General features: G+C 37.2%; 1 long non-coding RNA gene across 1 annotated transcript; it reads right to left on the reverse strand.

The window, feature by feature from the left end:
- Positions 1–2053: 2053 nt before the first annotated feature.
- LOC114089347 (uncharacterized) lies at positions 2054–5856 on the reverse strand. The gene is made up of 3 exons (XR_003582159.2): positions 5677–5856; positions 5318–5382; positions 2054–2141 (listed from the first exon to the last, which is right to left on the reverse strand). It is a non-coding gene; the product is annotated as an uncharacterized lncRNA (long non-coding RNA).
- Positions 5857–19213: the final 13357 nt, after the last annotated feature.

The following is a 19213-nucleotide window of genomic DNA, read 5'->3' on the forward strand; positions in this document are numbered from 1 at the left end:
AATATGGAAATTTTTCAATAGGCCAAATGAATATTTCTTTTTTTTTTTTAAATTATGTATTTATTTATTTATTTATTTTTTTAGTTTTCGGCAGGCACAACATCTTTGTTTGTATGTGGTGCTGAGGATCGAACCTGGGCCGCACGCATGCCAGGCGAGCGCGCTACCGCTTGAGCCACATCCCCAGCCCCCCAAATGAATATTTCAAAGGACCCCAAAGCCAAGGAGAAAAATGCAGCATTCGTTCTTGTTTTTTTTCAGATAGATGATAATATATACGCATGGAGAAATATCCAAAAGGATATTCATCAAAATGCTAACAGTATTTATCTCTGGGTGACAGAACTTGGAGCAATTTTTCTTTCTTCTTTATATTTCTCTATATTTCTCGAATTGTTTACAATGAGCATTTATCATTTTTATGGTCAGTATGAAAACTCTAAAACTATTTTCATTTTTCTAACTGTCTCAAATGTGATTGAATATGAAATATGACCAATACATAAAAATGTAAACAAATCATAGTTGTATTTGCTTTATAAGAATATAAGCATCACATGTTTAGTATCACAATGGATAATAAAAAAAGAAATCTTATGAAATTACCTACTACTCTCCTATAAGATAATGCCTTTTATGGTTGAGGTATTCAGTATCCCCCAAAAGCTCATGTATGAGATAATGCAAGAAAGTTTAGAGGTGATTGGGTTATGAGAGCCTTAAACTGATCAATGCATTAATCCACCATGGGAATTAGCTGGGTGGTAACTGTAGGCAGGTTGGGTGTGGCTGGAAGATGCCGGCAGGCTGCTGGGGGCGTGCCTTTGGAGTATAGATTTTGCTCTGGATCAGTAGGAATCCTGTCTCTTCATTTTTATATTCATATTGCTTATCATGATATATGTATTTTGAATAAACAAATGATACAAACATACTTTTGCAAAAAGCTCTCAGGTCAATTTGACCAATGATAAAACAATGTGTTCTTGCATTAAGTTATTGTTATGAAAAAGTGATCCTGGTAATACCTTCAGTATACAGCATGGGTTAAAAAAAAAAAAAATTGCAAAACTGATGAGGAGAAAAGCCAGCTTGATTCCCAGAACCTCAGTTTTCAAGAGTTGTCAGGTGGAGATGCTGGGAGGGGACGGAAGGTGGGATCAAGGACCATGGTCCCAACAAAGCCCAAGGAAGCACAGTCAGAAGTGAGTTCTGACTGGGAGCCTGAACAAAGTTCTCTAGTTTCAGTTCAGGCGTTGCAAACTGGCAATCCTGGAACTGAATTTGGCCCATAGAAATATGTTGTTTGGTCTGCACTCTGTTTCTTTAAAACTCTTTTAGAACTTTGCATTTGAATGTCATGTGCTGGGAATAATACTGGCTGCAGCAGGGACTTCTCAAAGTGCTTTGCATATTTGAATCCATTAATGTGCTAGAGAACATTTGTTGAGTGCTTACAATATGCCAAGCACTATTTCAAGCACTTTGTGTGTATTAAATCACAAAAGGCTTTAACAACCCTACCTCCATGTTACCTATGGGAAAACTGAAGCAGAAAGAATTGAATAATTTATCTGACTGAAGTCCTGTAGCTAGTAAATAGCAAAGTCAGGATTTAAATGTGGGCCATCTGAGCCCCATGTTTGGCCAGTTAGACACAGTGCTGCAGTTGCCTCCCCAGCTCTGTCTTACACTTAACCAAATCTACACTTGGATATTTCTGACTCAGTCCTTGTCAGTTTTGAGGTACATGAGCTGGTGTTAGCAGAGTCACTAAGTTATTGTTCCAAGAATGACATGTCCATCTTCTGTTAGGTTTGAGCAATCTCCTTCCAGTGAGCAGGTAAGAGGTCCTCCCTATAGTAAGCAGAACTCCACGTGTACATGGCTGGGGGTCAGGGCAGTAGAGGCAGAGTCACCTGTCATTGACCTCTGACACCTTACAGTTCTCAGAGACTCACCTTCCTAATGGACGCTCAAAATACATTAAACCTTGCACAAGCAACAACAACAACAAAATGGGGCTTCATCAAAATTTAAAGTTTTGTGTATTAATAGATATTATCAAGGTTGGGGATGTGGTTCCATGGTACAGCACTTGTCAGATTGCTCAATGCCCTGAGTTTGATCTCCAGCACAGCCTAAAAATAAAAAAATAAATAAATAAAAATAAAATTTAAAAAGACACTATCACAGAATAGAAGAAAATATTTACAAATTCTATATCTGATATGGTATTAATAGAAAAAATGCATAAAGAACTTCTATAGTTCAACAACATTAAAACAACAACCCAACTTTAAATGAGCAAAAGACGTACAGACATTTCTCTGAAGGAGATATGTGAATCACCAACAAGTATAGGAAAAGATGCTCTCAACATCACTAGTAATTGGGGAAACACCAATCAGAACCACAGGGAGATCCCATTTCATACCCACTAAGATGGGTATCATCAAAAATCTAGAAACTAAGAGGAATATAAGAGGAAGTTGGAAACCTTGTGCATTGCAGGTAGGAATGTAAAATGGTACAGTGGTGGGAAAGAATTTGGCGATTCCTCAAATTGTTAAAGTTACATGACTATATGATCCATGAATTCCACTTCTTGGCACATGTACATCCAAAAGAATTGAGAGCAGGGATTCAAACAGATACTTGTATACTAATGTGTGTAGGAACATTATTCTCAATGGCTAAAAGGTAGACACAATGCAAATGTCTATCATCAACAGATTCGTGGAAAAACAAAATGTGATATGATCAAGGACTATTCAGCCTTCAAAAGAATGAAATTCTGAAACATGCTTACTATAACATGGAGGAACCTTGAAAACATTGTGCTAGTGAAGTAAACCAAACACAAAAAGACAAATATTGCGTGATTCCACTTACATGGAATAGTCAAAATTATAGAGAAAAGAAAATAAACAGGTATCCAGTGACTAGGGGCTGCAAAAATGAGGAGTTGGCATTCAATGGGTTCAGAATGTGTTTGGGATGATAAAAAAAAACTCTGGAAATTATAATAATGGTTGTGTAACATTGTAAATACACTTAATGCTGCTGAACTGTATACTTAAAAATGATTTAAATTATAAATTTTGAGTTTTATATATTTTACTATAATAAGAAAATGCTTTTAACAGGTAATAAAAGTTATACAGAAAACTAGATCCTTGCTCATTCAAAATCAAATAAGCAGGAAAAGTGTTAAGAGGATAGGAAGAAAAGAATCTATCGAGCTATCTAAAAAGATAAAGAAAAAAAATAGGCAGAAAATGGCCAGAAAAAAAAAAAAATGGCCTAGCTGCAGAAGACCATACAAAACTTTTTAAAAAATTTTTATTTATTTTTTTGAGGTGATTATTTCTTTTTTTAAATTTATTTATTTTGCATTACAATTCTTAATACACCATTATACAATAATTTATCATATCTCTGATCAAAACTTTTTTTAAAAGAAGCAAATGCTTTCTTAAGAACTTTCAGAAAGAATTAAATGTAATAATGCTCACCAATTAGACATATGTTCACAAAGACATGTGCTTAGACAATAAAATAAATGTCCAAAATCTCAGCTACTAAACAGTGTAGTGAAGTTAAAATGTCTTCACTTCATGTGAGTCTGACTGAAGAGTAGTGCCCCCAAATTTAATTATAACAAAATTTTATCAAGGTACCTAGAACATTCCTTGGAGCTCTCAATCCTTTTTGAAGAAATTACACAAAAATTTTGAAATATTAAGTCTACCATTTAATTGTCCATTAGAGACTACCATAATCTAAATAAAATGAGTTGCAAAGTCCATTATTAGAAAATAACATCATGGAGTTATAAATAGCTCTGTAGCCTCTGTATCTTTATTCTCCCAAACCTTCTTGATTCATATTAGGTTAATGGGGGCTGGGGGAGTCATAACACCATAGGAATATTGGTTTTTTAGAAAGGAAATAAAATTTAATTCTAGAATGTGCCATTAAGTTACTGAGTGACCTTGGGCATGTCACTCAACCTCTCTGAGTACCAATTTCCTGCTATGAAGTAAAGAGATTGTGCAAAATAACCTCTGAAGTCTCTTTAACACACTGTGTCACATTGTATTCTGTCTTCTCTTTAATCTTTTTGCTTCTCTTTACCAAATATGTCTGTGTTCAAATTGAAAGATGTGGTTTCATAAACCTCCTGCAACTATGATTTTCATTCAATCTCTCCAAACTTATTCTCTTCTTATATCTCAACTACCCACACCCTAGAATGAGTAAAGAAACTCTCATCCCTCCCTTTTGTTTATTTGTGCATATCACTTTGGTCCAGAAAAAAGTGTCTAATTTCACTTCTTAAAAAATGTAAAATTCTCTTGTGCATATACTGTGCATAATCTTATTTTAAGACCAAATTTTTTTCAAAAAAAAAAATGCTTAACAATGTTTACTGTTTTTTTTTCCTCTCCATTAAAGCAGGAGTGACATATGCATTAAGAAAAAAGGATGGTAAGCGAATGCAGACAGTATGTGGATGAGTTCCAGCCAACTGCCACCCTTCCTCTCCTGGCTTGATGGCTGATCACCAAAATGCATTCCAGAGCTGTTCTCTCTCCTCATACATCTCATTTGAGAATGAATTCATTTCTGTTTTAAGTCATCCCATTTGGGAAAACCTAGATCCCATCAACAACAGCTTGAGAACAGAATCGAGAGGAGTAGAAAGGCAAGAAAGAAGTCCTAAAAATTTAAATAATCTTTCTTCAGTATAAATCTAAAAAGAAAGCTCTGTTTTTCAGTGTACCATCAGTCTATGCAAAGAAGATTCTATTCTTTTCTGTATCAGGTAATCAGACAATTTAATAACGTTAGTTCATCTGTAGTCAGGAAGGTGACTTCCAAACTCCACTGTTGGCATCTTTTCATTGGCACGACCACAGATCCTGGCCAGGTTGTTGGTGCAGAGGACTGACATGCATCTGCAGACCTGCCAAGTCTAGCTGGACTCTTCTTAAGATAGATGAGATTTGTGTTTTGCAGAATTTTAAAAATAGGAAGACCCCGGGTTTTAATGGGTCTCCATTATACCAGCATATATACTTGATATGAAATTTCTCAAGTTTAAATTCTAATAACATTTTACACAATGAATATGCAAAGCCAGATCTATGGAAAACCATATGTGAACCAATCAGGGCCAGAGCCAAAGTGGGATCCAAGAGCCAAAATTAAATCCCACTAATGTGATTCACTCATGTATTCGTCAAATACATAAGTGAGCAGCATCTCTTAGCAACTATTCTAGGCACTGTGAAGGATCTCTAAAACTTACCATGATCACACTGCACAGCAGAGTGTGGAAAAGTGCTGCTGGAGAGACCTAAAGATGCTGGTTACCTGAAGAAGAGAAGGGAGGTCATAGCTTCTTTCAGTTCCCAGTAGGGTCAGGTCTTTGACCCAAAGACAGACAAATGAAGCCACTGGTATGTTCCCAGAGTGATGACAACATGGATGTGTGGCTGGAAGGGAATGCTCAGCTTCCCTCAGGGCAGACAGGACCTCTGGTCAGGAGCCAGCCCCTCACCTGTGCAGCCCCCATCCACCACAGAGTCCCAGAAGCTGGAAGAAGAGAAAGCTCAGAGAGCCATCACCAGAACAGAGATCAGTAGAAAGACAAGAAAGAAATCTTACAAATGAAAGCAATCTTTCCTCAGCCCACGTCAGGAAGGGATGATGTGGATCTCAAGAGCCCTTTCCATCCAAGGAGCATAGAGAAGGTGAAGTGCAAACAAAAAGGAAGAGGAGCCAGGCTCTCTAATGGGGAGGAGAAGAAGAATACCTAAGGGAGCCCACCTTCCAGACAATTCTGGTTTGAACTGTGGGAAAAGATATGCACAGAAGGGAGAAGCACAGCTCAAGTTGCTGGTGATTGACCAATCTTGGTCAAATTTCCTAAGGAGCTGATGACAGGAAGTGGTTTCTCACGTAAGCATAATTGAGTACACAGACTCGCTTTATCTTCCAAGACAGAAAAATAAAATAAAATAAAAAAAACCCTCAGTCTAAAACCAAAGCAAGACCAGGCAGCTGCCTCACAGAGAGCCCACAGGAGAAAGATGTTTCAACAGGAAGACAGAAGTGGCCAGAAAATCCAACTCCTGCAATTTTGAGTACAGAAGTCTCAAGACTCCAAGAAAGGAAGATTTTAAAAAGTGGGGAGTGGAAGGACAGCAGCTGCCTGGAGTGTGAACAGGAAGACAGCACAGAGAAGCCAGAAGCAGAAGGCCAGGGCCTCCTGGATGCTGGGCACAAGTAACACTGAAAGTGTTTCAAAGCTTCAAAACACCCTGGGATTACAGACTCAAAGTAGGAGCCCAGGCCCCCAGGGAACCTGAAATGCTCAACTAATGCCAGCAAATAAATCCGTGACTGTCGTGTATAGGAAAGCAGATGATGTTCAGTCCCCATGGGACACAACCCATGCACTGATGTTAACTTCTGTCCAGTCCCTTCAACCCCTGGGTTTCTAGTAAAATCATCCAAAATCCTTGTCAATGCAAAATTCTCAGCAAGTTAAAAATGTGACTTGTACCATTATGAAATTAACCTATGTCAAAAGCGTTATTCAGTTCATTAATTAATGACAGAACCAACAAGCCAATAAGGCTCGTTCACTGAGTGTTTTGAAGTTTAGGTCTTCTTAAGCATTCGGAACAATGTTAGAATGAGAATGCTGGGTCACATGCAAAACTGGATAATGAGTAGAGCAATAGGCCATCACCTTTGTGCTCTCTTTTCTACTAACCAGAAGTGATTTGGAAAATCTACATGTTAATAGTAACTTTACATAGTCTGGAAACTAATTAATAGTAATGAGCTGTTGAACAAACTTTATTCTCCTGCTTGGATTATTAAGTGCTCATTGGACAGGCCTGCTAAAGTATGCCCCATTTGACTTTTTGGGGTGTTGGAGATCAGACTCGGGGCCTTGCTCATGTTAAGCACATGCTCTACCATAAGTTATATCCCCAGCCTTCCTTACATGAAATTAAAATAACACTTTACCCATCTTTGTGTCTTATTTCCGAGTTTTAAATAATTTTTCTTAACTCCTTGATGCATAATTTAGTAATAGGTGTTGGAAATTTTTCATTTATGACACACACTGGAGGAATACCTCTCCTAATTTTTTGAGAACTGGATTGTCCATACAGACTGTTGATGCTGGCCTTGACCTGTGTTGCTAGAGGAATTGTGTGGGAGGAAAAAGAAGAAATTCCTGATTAGAAAAATCACACAGATGGCAGCAGCGAACAACTAACTCTGCTGGTCTCAACCATCTGCCAGCCTGCCAGACCTTGCTGACCATATCACACTGAAGTTTGGCACTCACCTCTCTCTGAGCCACATGAAGCACCTAAGTAGCGAGGGAACCACCACAGTTAGAATCCAAATGCGTCACCTGCAGAAACAGCAGTTCCTCTGGTAGGTGAGGACAAAAACTACCCTTTAAATGTGGCACTCAAAGACAGCAAGTGGCTGAAACAGTTGGTGACCCTGCAGGAAAAGCCTGTTCAGAAAGATACAGTTGATGTACCAGCTCCACACAAGACCAACTTCACCTACCCCAGAAGAAAGAACCCAATTTCTTATTAAAAAATCTTCATGGAAACCAAAATACTTCCCTCTTTTTTTATTGGAGTTTTCATGCACTTTTTGCATACAAGGGGGAAAAAAAACTATTGTCTGCTAGGAATGAGCAAAGTGTCAGTAAAAGACATTTTCAAACAACGGCTTAGAGTTGTAACTAAGGAGCTGGGTTAAGCAAGCATGAATGTAAGTGACAAAGAATATAAAAGAGGGGATGGTTCCAATGAAGGTTACCAAAGAATTAGCCCGGAAATAACAAGTGTTAGTGGGGACATGGAGAAATTGAAATCCGTACACATCGCTGGTGGGAATTTAAAATGGTACATGTGCTACGGGAAATCAGTTGGCATTTTCTCAAGAAGCTAAACATAGAATTACCATATGACTATGTAATTCTGCTCCAAGATATATGCCAAATTGAAAACAGGTATTCAAACAAGTACTTGAACATAAGTGTTCACAGCAGCACCATTCATAATAGCCCAAAGATGGAAACAAACCAAATATCAACAACAGATGAATGGAGAGACAAATTGTAAGATATATAAATGTATAGAAAGATAGACATAGATATAGATCATTGAATGGAATACTATTCAGTCTTAAAAAAGAATAAAGTGGGGCTAAAACTATAGCTCAGTGGTATAGCACTTGCCTAGCATGTACAAACTCCAGGGTTTTATCCCAAGCACAGCAAAACAAAAAAATTCTTTTTTTTTTTTTTTTGTAAAAAAGGATGAAGCACTGATACATGCTACAACATGGTGAACCTAAAAATATTATGCTAAGTAAAAGAACCCAGGTACAAAAGGTCACATTATGTATTATTCCATTTATGTGAAATATCAGAAAAGGTAAATCCAGAGATAGAAAGTAGATTGGTGCTTGTCTGAGGCTGAGAGGATGGAAAAACAGTGAGAAGGAGTTACCAGTTGTTGGGTAGAGGGTTTTTACTTTGAGTTAATGAAATGTCTGAGAACTTTACTTTGGGTTAATGAAATGTCTGAATTGGTTACCCAATACTGTGAATATATGAGACGCCACCAAATTGTACACTTGAAAATGCTTGATTTTACCTTATGTGAATTTCAATTCAATAAAAGAAAAAGTGAGGCAGGAAATATGAGCAAGACAATAACAGCATAGGTTTTGAACAGTAAGGGCCCAAGCAATGGCCTTAAAGATGTGAAGAAAAAAAAAAATTCAGAATAAGCCAAAGTTTGGACAGAAGAGGGAGCAAGAAACACACAGAAATATAGAATTTATATTAAAAAAAAAAGTTCAAAAAATACATAGATATTTTTCTAGGTCACATCACTATTCTTCTATTTGGATAAGTTATCTCCTCTAAAAATAGAAGAGAATATATATTGTTTTGTTCTCATTAGTTATACATGACAATAGAATGCACTTTTATGCATCATATATAAATGCAGTATAATTTCTTATTTTTTAGGTTATACATGATGTAGAATCCCACTGATCCTATATTTTTAGAGTCCTCAATACTAAGGAAGAAATATTGACAGATCAGGATTCAGAGCATGAAGACTTGACCCAGAAGATCAGAGCCATGAAGCACTTCTCCCAGCCTCACACAGAAAAGCCAGGACGAGCAGCGGTCCAGGTTTGACAGGCGACTGTGCTTTCTGAGACAAAAGCTCCAGAAGCTCCAACAGTGTTCTCTGTGGTGGTGAGTTTGTTTGGTTGGTTGGTTGCTTGCTTGGGGGTGGGGAGGTTGTTTTGGGTTTTTTCCTCTTGAATCACATAACTAAAATGTTTCCAGATCTATAGCAAATCAGTGTCTACTACTCCCTCCTCAGCTTTTCAGCATTCACAACCAAGGACAAACAAGTTAAAATTAACATCTCTAGAGCAACCATAAACAGAAAAGCCCCTAATATTCATCCTAGTGTCTAAAAAGTTAGCAAAGGGGTGTGTTCCGCTTTGGTCCTGGGTAGGGGAATTGGTGATTTAAGAACCAAGTGTGCAACCTGAATGTCACCTGGGGTCACCATCCTTTGAGAGTCAAACCAAAGGGCCTGAACTCCTAACCCAGATGCCTTCTTCCAGATCATTCTTCCTAGCCCTACAGAGCCAACCAGGTCATACTTCTAAACAAAGACCATTCTCTCCTAAAGCCAGCAGTCAAAATTATACATACATAATATATATAACAAAATGATATCTATATAATATATATAACAAAATTATATATATATATTTTAACCTAATTGCATAGTCTTGGGATTTCTTTAGAACTTGCAGATGCATTTGAACTTGAACTTGCAGGTGCATTCACTTTTTATCCCTCCTCCCTACACCAGTTACTACTGGGGTCACTTCCTTTCAGAGCCTCCTTAAAACATCAGGGTCTGAGGTAGATGTCCTGCAGATACCTCAATAAGATTATAATGCAGGCATGTGTCAGTCGCAGCCAGCACTAAACCAAAAGCTTCCTGCTCTGAGAGGGCTCCCACAAGCAGAGGGCCAGAGCTGAATACATCACTATTTAATTTTGCTAAAAAGGACCACTTATCTTCATTAAATTTTCAAACATTTAGCTTTTGAAATACAATTTTCTTATTAAATCTGGACTTAGGTCAAAGTTTTAGCCATTAAGTGCAACTTATATAACAAAATGTCATACCAGACAGCCTCTCTCCCCAAATTAATTAATTTAGAATAAAACTGGGATAATGTGAGCTCTGGAATTTGAGTATTCATGTTGAGACCTTGGCATCACTTACCTCTATAGTCTTGGGCAATGTATTTAATCTCCTTGGACCTCAGTTTATTCATCTATAACATAAAATAACAATGAACACCTACCTCTTTTATAAAAAAGTTAAAATGTCTTTTTTACTTATAAAGAAAGTTACCCAGAATAGTTTTAGCAGTACTTGTTAGAAAAAATTAACCCTTCTAAAATTCACCCCCAATGACCCACCTCCTCCTTCACGACCCACCTGCCGACAGTTATCACCCAGTTAGCGCATTCAAACTAGAATGGACGATTAGTTACAGTTATCATAATCTAATCATTGTACCTCTCAATATTCCTGCACTAACATAGGAGCTTTTGGGAGACAAGTCATATATATATTGTTTTGTTCTCATTAGTTATATGTGACAATAGAATACACTTTTATACATCATATATAAATGGAGTATAATTTCTCCAAACCATAACACAAGGGGTAATCATCTTCTCTATGTCTAGGCAATTTCTCATACTCATTTTGTTATACATAGTAGTTGGGTTCATTTTGACAAAAGCATACATGCAAGAAATTTGATTTCAATCCCCATTCCCCTACCTTTCCCTTATTCTACTCCTCTTCTTCTGTTACTGGCTTATTTTCACTCCTTTATTTATTTACTTGTTTATTTATTTATTTATTTTTAATTGGTACTTTCTACATACACATAAAGGTGAAATTCCCTTTCATACATTTATATATGTGTATATATAACATAATTTTTAAAAATTCATTCCATATTTTCTCTCCTTTTTCATCCTTCCTTCCTCCATCTTCTACTCCACTGATCTTCCCTGTATTTTTATAATATCAGTCCCCACCACCACCACCTTCTTTCCCTTACTGTGCTCTAGCTTCCACATATGAGAAAAAATATTTGACCCTTAGTTTTCTGAGTCTGGCTTATTTCATAAGTGAAATTCATGGCATTCTCCATATCCATCCACTTACTGGCAATGCCATTATTTTATTCTTCTTTATGGCTGAGTAAAACTCCATTGTGCATATATACGACATTTTCTTGATTCATTTATCTATTGACAACCATCTGGGCTGATTCCATAATTTGACTATTGTGTGAATTTTGCTGCCATCAACATTGAAGTGGCTTGTATTGCTATAGCATGCTGATTTTAGTTTTTTTGATAAATACCAAGGAGTGGATAGCTGGGTCATATGTTGGTTTCATTCTTAGTTTTTTGAGGAATTTCTACACTGCTTTCCAGAGTGGTTATACTAATTTGCAGTTCCACTAACAATGTATCAGTGTACCTTTTACCCCACATGCTCACCAGCATTTATTATTATTTGTGTTCTTGATTAATTACCATTCTGACTACAGTAAGATGAAATCTTAATTAGTTTTGATTTGCATTTCCCTGATTGCTAGAGATGTCAAACATTTTTCAAAGGCCTTTTATGTATCCATTGAGATGATTCTTATTCTTAGTTCCACTCAAGTTGTGAAATATATTTATTGATTTGTATATTTTGAACCTACCCTGCAACCACCTGGGATGAATCCCACTTGGTCATGGAGCTTTATCTTCTTGATGTGTTTTGAATGCAGTTTGCTCACCTTTTATTGAGGATTTTTGCATCTGTGTCCATCAAGGACATTTGTCTGTAGTTTTCTTTTCTTGTTTTGTCTTTGTCTGGTTTTGGTATCAGAGTTATACTGACTTCATATAATTTATTTGGGAGTGTTCCCTTCCTTTAAATTTTATGGAATAATTTGAGAAAGACTGGTATTAGTTCTTCTTTAAAGGTCTGGTAGAACTCAGATGACAATCCATCTGCTCCTGGGCTTTTCTTTGTTCATAGGCTTTTAATTGCTATTTCAATTTCATTACTTGATATTGTTCTGTTTAGATTTTCTATATCTTCCTGGTTCAATTTAGGAAGATCATATGTGTCTAGAAATCTGTAGCTGTCTTCTAGATTTTTTGGCTTATTGGAGTAAAAAGTTTAAAGACAGTTTTGTTGTTGTTGTTGTTGTAGATGGACACAATGCTTTTATTTTATTTATTTACTTTTACGTGGTGCTGTGGATCGAACTCAGTGCCTCACATGTGCTAGGCAAGCTCTCTACCACTAAGCCACAATCCCAGCCCTCAAGATAGTTTTAATCATCCTCTGGTTCAGAAGTGTCTGTAGTGATACCTCCTTTGTCATCTCTAATTTTGTTTATTTGGGTCTTCTCTCTTGTTTTGGTTAGTTTGGCTAAAGGTTTATCTTTTTTAAATATTTTTTTAGATGTTGATGGACCTTTATTTTATTCATTTATTTGTATGCAGTGCTGAGAATCAAACCCAGTACTTCATACATGCTAGGCAAGCACACTAGCCACAAACCCAGTCCTAAAGGTTTATCTATCTTATTTATCTTTTCAAAAAACCAACTCTCCATTGCATTGATCCTGTGTATTTTTTTATTCTCAATTTCATTAATTTTGGTTCTGATATTTATTATTTTCTATCTTCTACTGATTTTAGAGTTGGTTTGTTCTTCCTTTTCTAAGGCCTTTAGTTGAAACATAAGCTTTTTTATTTGGGATCTCTCTATTTTTTTAATGTAGGCATTCAATGCTATAAATTTTCCTCAGCTTTCATACTGTTTTAGATATTTTGATATCTCTGTTCTCATTTGTTTCTAAGAATTTCTCTATTTCATCTCTCATTTCTTCTTTGATTCATTCTTCATTTAAAAAATCATTGTTCAATCAGTCTGGTGAAGTACTGAAAGACTCACCACGTTAAGTGTTGACAGGGATATAGAGTCACTGGTATATACTAATATATACACTGATATATACATTGAAGTTATAAATAAATTTTTTCATAGCCACTTTGTATAACAGTTTTATAGGGGGCTGGAGCTGGGGCTCAGTGGTGCAGTGCTAGCCTAGAACACATGAGACACTGGGTTCGATCCTCAGCACTGCTTAAAGATATGTGTCCACCTACAACTAAAAAATAAATATTAAAAAAAACAGTTTTATAGTTTATTATAATGAGCAGAGGGGAGAAAGGGGAGAGAAGGGGGTGTGGGGGGAAATGGTGGAATGAGATGGACATTATTACCCCTATGTGTGGCTATAATTGCACAAATAGTGTGACTACATCATGTACACAAGTTTAAATGAAAAGTTGTGCTCCATTTGTGTAAAAAAAATAAAATAATATTAATTTTTAAAAAAAAATTTTTAATAAAAGAAAGAGACAAAACCATAACAATGGAAAGTAGATCAATATTCTCTAGGCTAGATAATGGGGAAGAAGATTGATTGAATGTTAAGTGTATGAGAAAACTTAGAAATTTTCTTATTATACTTATGGCAAGGGTTACTTTATTATGCTCATTTGTTAAAATTCATTAATCGTACACTTCATTACATTATGATCTGATAGAATGCATGGAATTAGATCATTTTTTGTATTTGCTAAGACTTCCATTGTGACCTACAATATGATCTATTTTGGAAAAGGTTCTATGAGCTGCTAAGAAGGTAAATTTGGCTGTTTTGGAGTGAGATCCTCAGACACTCTGTGGATGTCTATTAGGTTCATTTGATTTATAGTATTATTCAGATTGCATAAATCTTTTTATTTTATGCATTGATGGTCTATCTATTGATAAGTATGCATTAAAATCATTGTTTTGGGGTATAACTGAGATTTAATGTCAAAGAGTTTTGTTTTTTTTTTAATGTAATTGGGTGTGCTGACATTTAGCACATATATATTTACTATCATTTTATCTTCTCGTTGAAATGCTCCCTTTATAAACACCTTCTTTGTCTCTTCTGATTAATTTGCTTGAAATCAGCTTTGGCAGATATGAGAATAGCTGCTTTTGCTTGTTTTCAGATCCATTTGCATGAAATATTTTTTCCATCCTTTTACCCTCAGCCTGTGAGTGTCTGCCTATAAGATGAGTCTCTTGCAAACAGCATATAGTTGGATCTTGTTTTTTGATCCATTTTGCTAGTCTTTGTCTTTTAATTGGGGAGTTGATGCCACTTATATTCAGTGTTATTTTGAATAGTTGTTTGTCATTTCCTGCCATTTGGGTTTTTTGTCTGTATTTAATTCTGTTTTGAATCTCATTTAGGTAATTAGTCTTCTATTGATCTTCATCTATTTGGGAGCTTTGGGATTTGGGGAGGGGGTTCCTATGTATGCAGTTTATCTTTGAATATTCTTTGTAGGGCTCTTTAATAGTCATGTATTCTTTTAGCTAATCTTTGTCATGGAAAGGTTTTATTTCCCCATCAAATTTGAAAGAGAACTCTGCTAACTATAGCAATCTTGGCTGGAAATTGTTTTCTGTTAGAGCCTAGAATGTCTTATTCCAGACCCTTCTTGATTTCAGGGTCTGAGTTGAGAAGTCAGAAATGAGCCTCATTTGTTTGCCTCTAAATGTGACCTGATGTTTCTCTCTTACAGCTTTTAATGTTCTTTCCTTATTTTCTGTTAGGCCTTTTGATTTTGATGTGCCTTGGAGAACTTCTCTTCTGATGTGGTCTATTTAGGGTCCTATATGTGAATGTCTATTTTATTTCTGATATGGGGAAATTTTCTACTACTGTCTATTGAAAATGTTCTTAATGCCTTTAGCCTGTATCTCTACATTTCTTCTATCCCAGTGACTCTCAGGCTTGGTCTCTTGATGCTGACTTTTGTATATTTGATCATGTTCTATCATTTTTTTTCCTTTTATTGTGTACTGTGTACTAGAGTTCATCTGTCTTCAAGGTTTGATGTTCTCTCTTCAAGAGCTGAAGTTCTGTTTTCTATGCAATCTAATCTGTTGATGATTCTTTCAAGTGAATTTTTAATTTGATTCATTGTGTCTTTCATTTCCAGTTCTGATGGGCTTCTTTTCAATATTTCTATTTCTTCACTGAAGTGATCTTTCATCTCCTGTATTTGCTCTCTTAATTAATTCCTTAGATAATTTTTTAGTTCATTGAACATTTTAATAATCAATTTTTTATTTCTTTCTCTGGAATTTTGTTCACTCTCATACTGTGGGATCCTTTGTTGGGGAATTGTGAAATTTGGAGGGAGGTTTGTTTGCTGGTTTCCTCATGTTTTCAGAGCTCTTGGATTTGCACATCCATTGTGACGGATTCCCCTTCCTCCTTTATATGCATGTCCTTTCTTGTGCATTTATCTTTTTTAATCTAGGATTTCTTTCTGTTTTTGATACAGGAGTAGATGTCAAGAGGCAGGACCTTCTCTGGTTGTTACTTCTTGAAGTCTGGTTGTCAATTTGGGGTTTTGTCTCTCCAAATCTATGAGTTGAAGTAATATTGTAATATGAATGCTCAGCTTGGGCTAGATCATGTGCGGGGTGAGATTCACTGTTTCTTGGCCGAGTTGTGAGTATTATCAGCAGCAGGATTTCTACTCTGTGATCTTGAAGTATCCCAATCACCTTGCAGCCACTCCCAGAAGGAGGAGCATCCAGGAATAGCACTAATGTCAGCAACAAATTAGAGCCTTAAGAAAAATGTCTAGTGTCTACTTTGACATCTGTAACACTAATTGTCACCTATATAGGAATGGTGGAATCAGCATTTAATATCAGTACCAACAGTAAAAAACTGTAAACTAAACCAGGCATTTTACAGCAGGTATCTACTATGTCATCCACTGTATTAACAATCATGACGTCAAACTTGGGGTTGGAATTATATAAACTACATGATTCTATTATTTCATGGGATCACATTCTTAAGTACAGACACAATAGGGAGGGAAGGCAAAAGAAAGTTTAAACTATTTTGAAAAGTGATCAGAGGAGAGGCAGTAATTTCAATTAATGTGAAAGTAAAATTACATGAATATACATATAATTTTTAAACCTATCTGTGCAATGAAAATACATATTCATGCATGTGTGCGCACACACACATACATATATAATGAAAAAAGAAGTAATACAGTACAATGAAAGGATGCCTTAAAAATTTTTTTAAGTTAAAATTTTTAAAAAGAAGAAGAAAATTTGATTTAAAACTGGAAGTACAGAAATAAGGAAAAAGAAAAAAAATAGAAAAAAAGGAAAAAAACCATACAGAGAAATAAAGGAAAAAAACCATACTGAGAAATAAAGGACTTATTTCCACGGAGAATGTCAAAACTGTTGGCAAGGATGGATTTTCATTCTTTGTATTTATTTTTGACTCTGTAACTTTGGGGTTGCAGGCTGGGGTTGTCAAGTCCAATGCCTTTGTGTTCCTCACTTAGCTGGCAGCTGTTGTGGCTAGGAGGCAAAGCTGGTTGTCATAGATCTCAGCTCTCAGTCTCCCAGTTAAGGGTGGGATAGTACAATTTGGGTGATGACAAATTGTGTATTTCTGAGGCTGGGATGATGCAGAGTTCTAAATTGGAAGTTCCAGTAGTTGGAGTTTAGTCTTGACCAAACTATAGAATTCTGTGGGTGGGTGTTTGGGATTTGATCCACATTCCCTATTGCTAAGGAGAAGCCAGTCTCTAAAACCTCTGATAAAATCCACTTTAATGGCATAGGGACTAAATCTCCACAGGTTTCACCCTCATCCCTATGAATATGAAATACTGGGTATCTGCTCCGGAATGCAGGCTATGAGGCTATTAAAGGAGTCTTCCCAATAGCTCTGATGTGGTAACAGCAACAAAGGAAGCTTTTCCCTCTGGTACTGGGACCCTGCATGGTCCAGGTATAGTTTTCTTTGTGCCTATTTCAGTTTCTCAGTTCAGGCACCCTCTGGAAAAGTTTTTAGTCAGTTGCTGGTAACTTTGTTTGAGTTCCCAATCACCTGTCTCTGCTCCCAACTCTTCAGCCCTTACAGATGTTTCCCTCACAGGCAAGCAGCCACTTTCTTGGAGCTTTCCTGCCCCAGGGTGAGCTATATTGGGCTTTACTTCCACTGAGCCACTTCCCCTGAAAGAACCATCAAGGTTTGCCTACGGAGCAAATGCCCGTTTATTGAGGAACAGCTCTGCATATTTATAGAGCCAGGGGTTGTTTGACAGTTGGCATGGCATGGGGTGCTTTTGTTTTTTTAATTTTTAATTTTTAATTTTTTTTTTTTTTTTAGTTTTTGGGGGACACAACATCTTTGTTTGTATGTGGTGCTGAGGATCGAACCCGGCTACACGCATGCCAGGCAAGCGCGCTACCGCTTGAGCCACATCCCCAGCCCAACATGGGGTGCTTTTTGATTGGAGGGTAAGGATCAGGTGAGCCAGCAGGGCTAGTCTGATTGGTGGGTAAGGATCATGTGAGCCAGCAGGGCTAGTCTGATTGGTGGGTAAGGATCATGTGAGCCCGCAGGGCTCTGATTGGTGGGTAAGGATCATGTGAGCCCCAGGGCTCTGATTGGTGGGTAAGGATCATGTGAGCCAGCAGGGCTCACCATTGGATGGCTCTTCTTGGGGGATGGGGAAGTTAGTTTTTGGAGCCAGGGCGACTCCCAACATCCCCTAACAACTCTGCATCCATTAAAATTAGCCTACCTCCCTAATCCCCAGGTTTCCCCTATATCAATTTTTCTTTATTATTAATTTTTTTTTATCCACCAGCCCCAATGTCTGCTCTGCCCGTGCTCCTCTCTCCCCTCCAGTGTCTCTGTGGCCACCTCTGGTGGTGAAGCTGATGCATCTGTCATGTATTATTTCTTATATTATGTTCAAGTTTCTTACCTCTCTTAGTCTCTATGGTTTCTGGTTTTGGTTTAGTTTGGTTTTCACAATTCAGTATTAAGCTTCAGTGAGTTCCCTTACTTACCCACCTCACTGAGAAGCAGTCTCCCTACTTGGTAAGTCCTGTGCTGAGGAACTGCTGGGAGTGCACCCTTCCTCTAATCTGCCATCTTCTCTCCCTGAGCGCCTATCTCTTAACCCACTATAAGAGGAAAACTGAAAACATTTAAAATATGGATGTGAGTTCTGGCACAGTCTGAGAATGCAAAAAAATCAATGTTATCTATTCTTATTCTTCCCCAAAGATGGCATGTTGATCTACCACAGAGATGGACCTGTTCCCAGTCAGGAGTTGAACCACTTTTGATATTTTTAGACAACTGATCTTCAGGAACATCTCATGTTCTGACCTATCTTTTCTGAGCATCCACAAGTTTTAAAAGGCTTCATGAATTGGAAGGGGCTGATCTTGAGTCCCGTCAACCTTATTCCTTTTCCAACATCCCAGAAATCCTCTGCTTGAACAGCCCTGGCAACAGGAAAGTCACCCGCTCCCGAGAGCCCATATCATGTTTGGATGGTCTGACTCTGCCATGGCTGTCTCTGTCTCCTTTCTGTGGCAATCTAGCAGTGGTCCCCACTCACACTCTTTCTACATGCTTAGCCCTTCAGACATATAGAAACACTCTCAGGTTTCTGGGCTAAATATCTCCACTATTCTAATACCATTACTCCAGGAGCCTGATTTAAAGTCCCTTCCCAGAAACTCCTACTTGTTAATGTACCTCAAAACTGCCAGTACCTCAACAGGAGTTTGCCCCCAAGACATGACAGGCTGGGGAGAGGAATATGAAGACGGAGACAAGGTCTTTCCTTCATTCTTCTAACTCTGCCCCCTCACATAAGAATCTTCAAAGATATGGCATTGGCTTTCTTCAAACATTTCCTAAGTTGGATGGAGTGTCAGTGGTCATTCAGTGAAGACCTAATTAACCAATTTATATTTTCCATGTGACTCTAGGAAATGGAGAGAAAGCCAAAACAAAGTGTGAACACTAAGTACTAAGTGTCAAGCTCCATGCTCCAAATCTTTCATACATTATTTAAGTAAATAACAATCAC

The sequence above is a fragment of the Marmota flaviventris genome, chromosome 4, assembly GCF_047511675.1.
Source record: "Marmota flaviventris isolate mMarFla1 chromosome 4, mMarFla1.hap1, whole genome shotgun sequence".
NCBI classification, from domain to species: domain Eukaryota; kingdom Metazoa; phylum Chordata; class Mammalia; order Rodentia; family Sciuridae; genus Marmota; species Marmota flaviventris.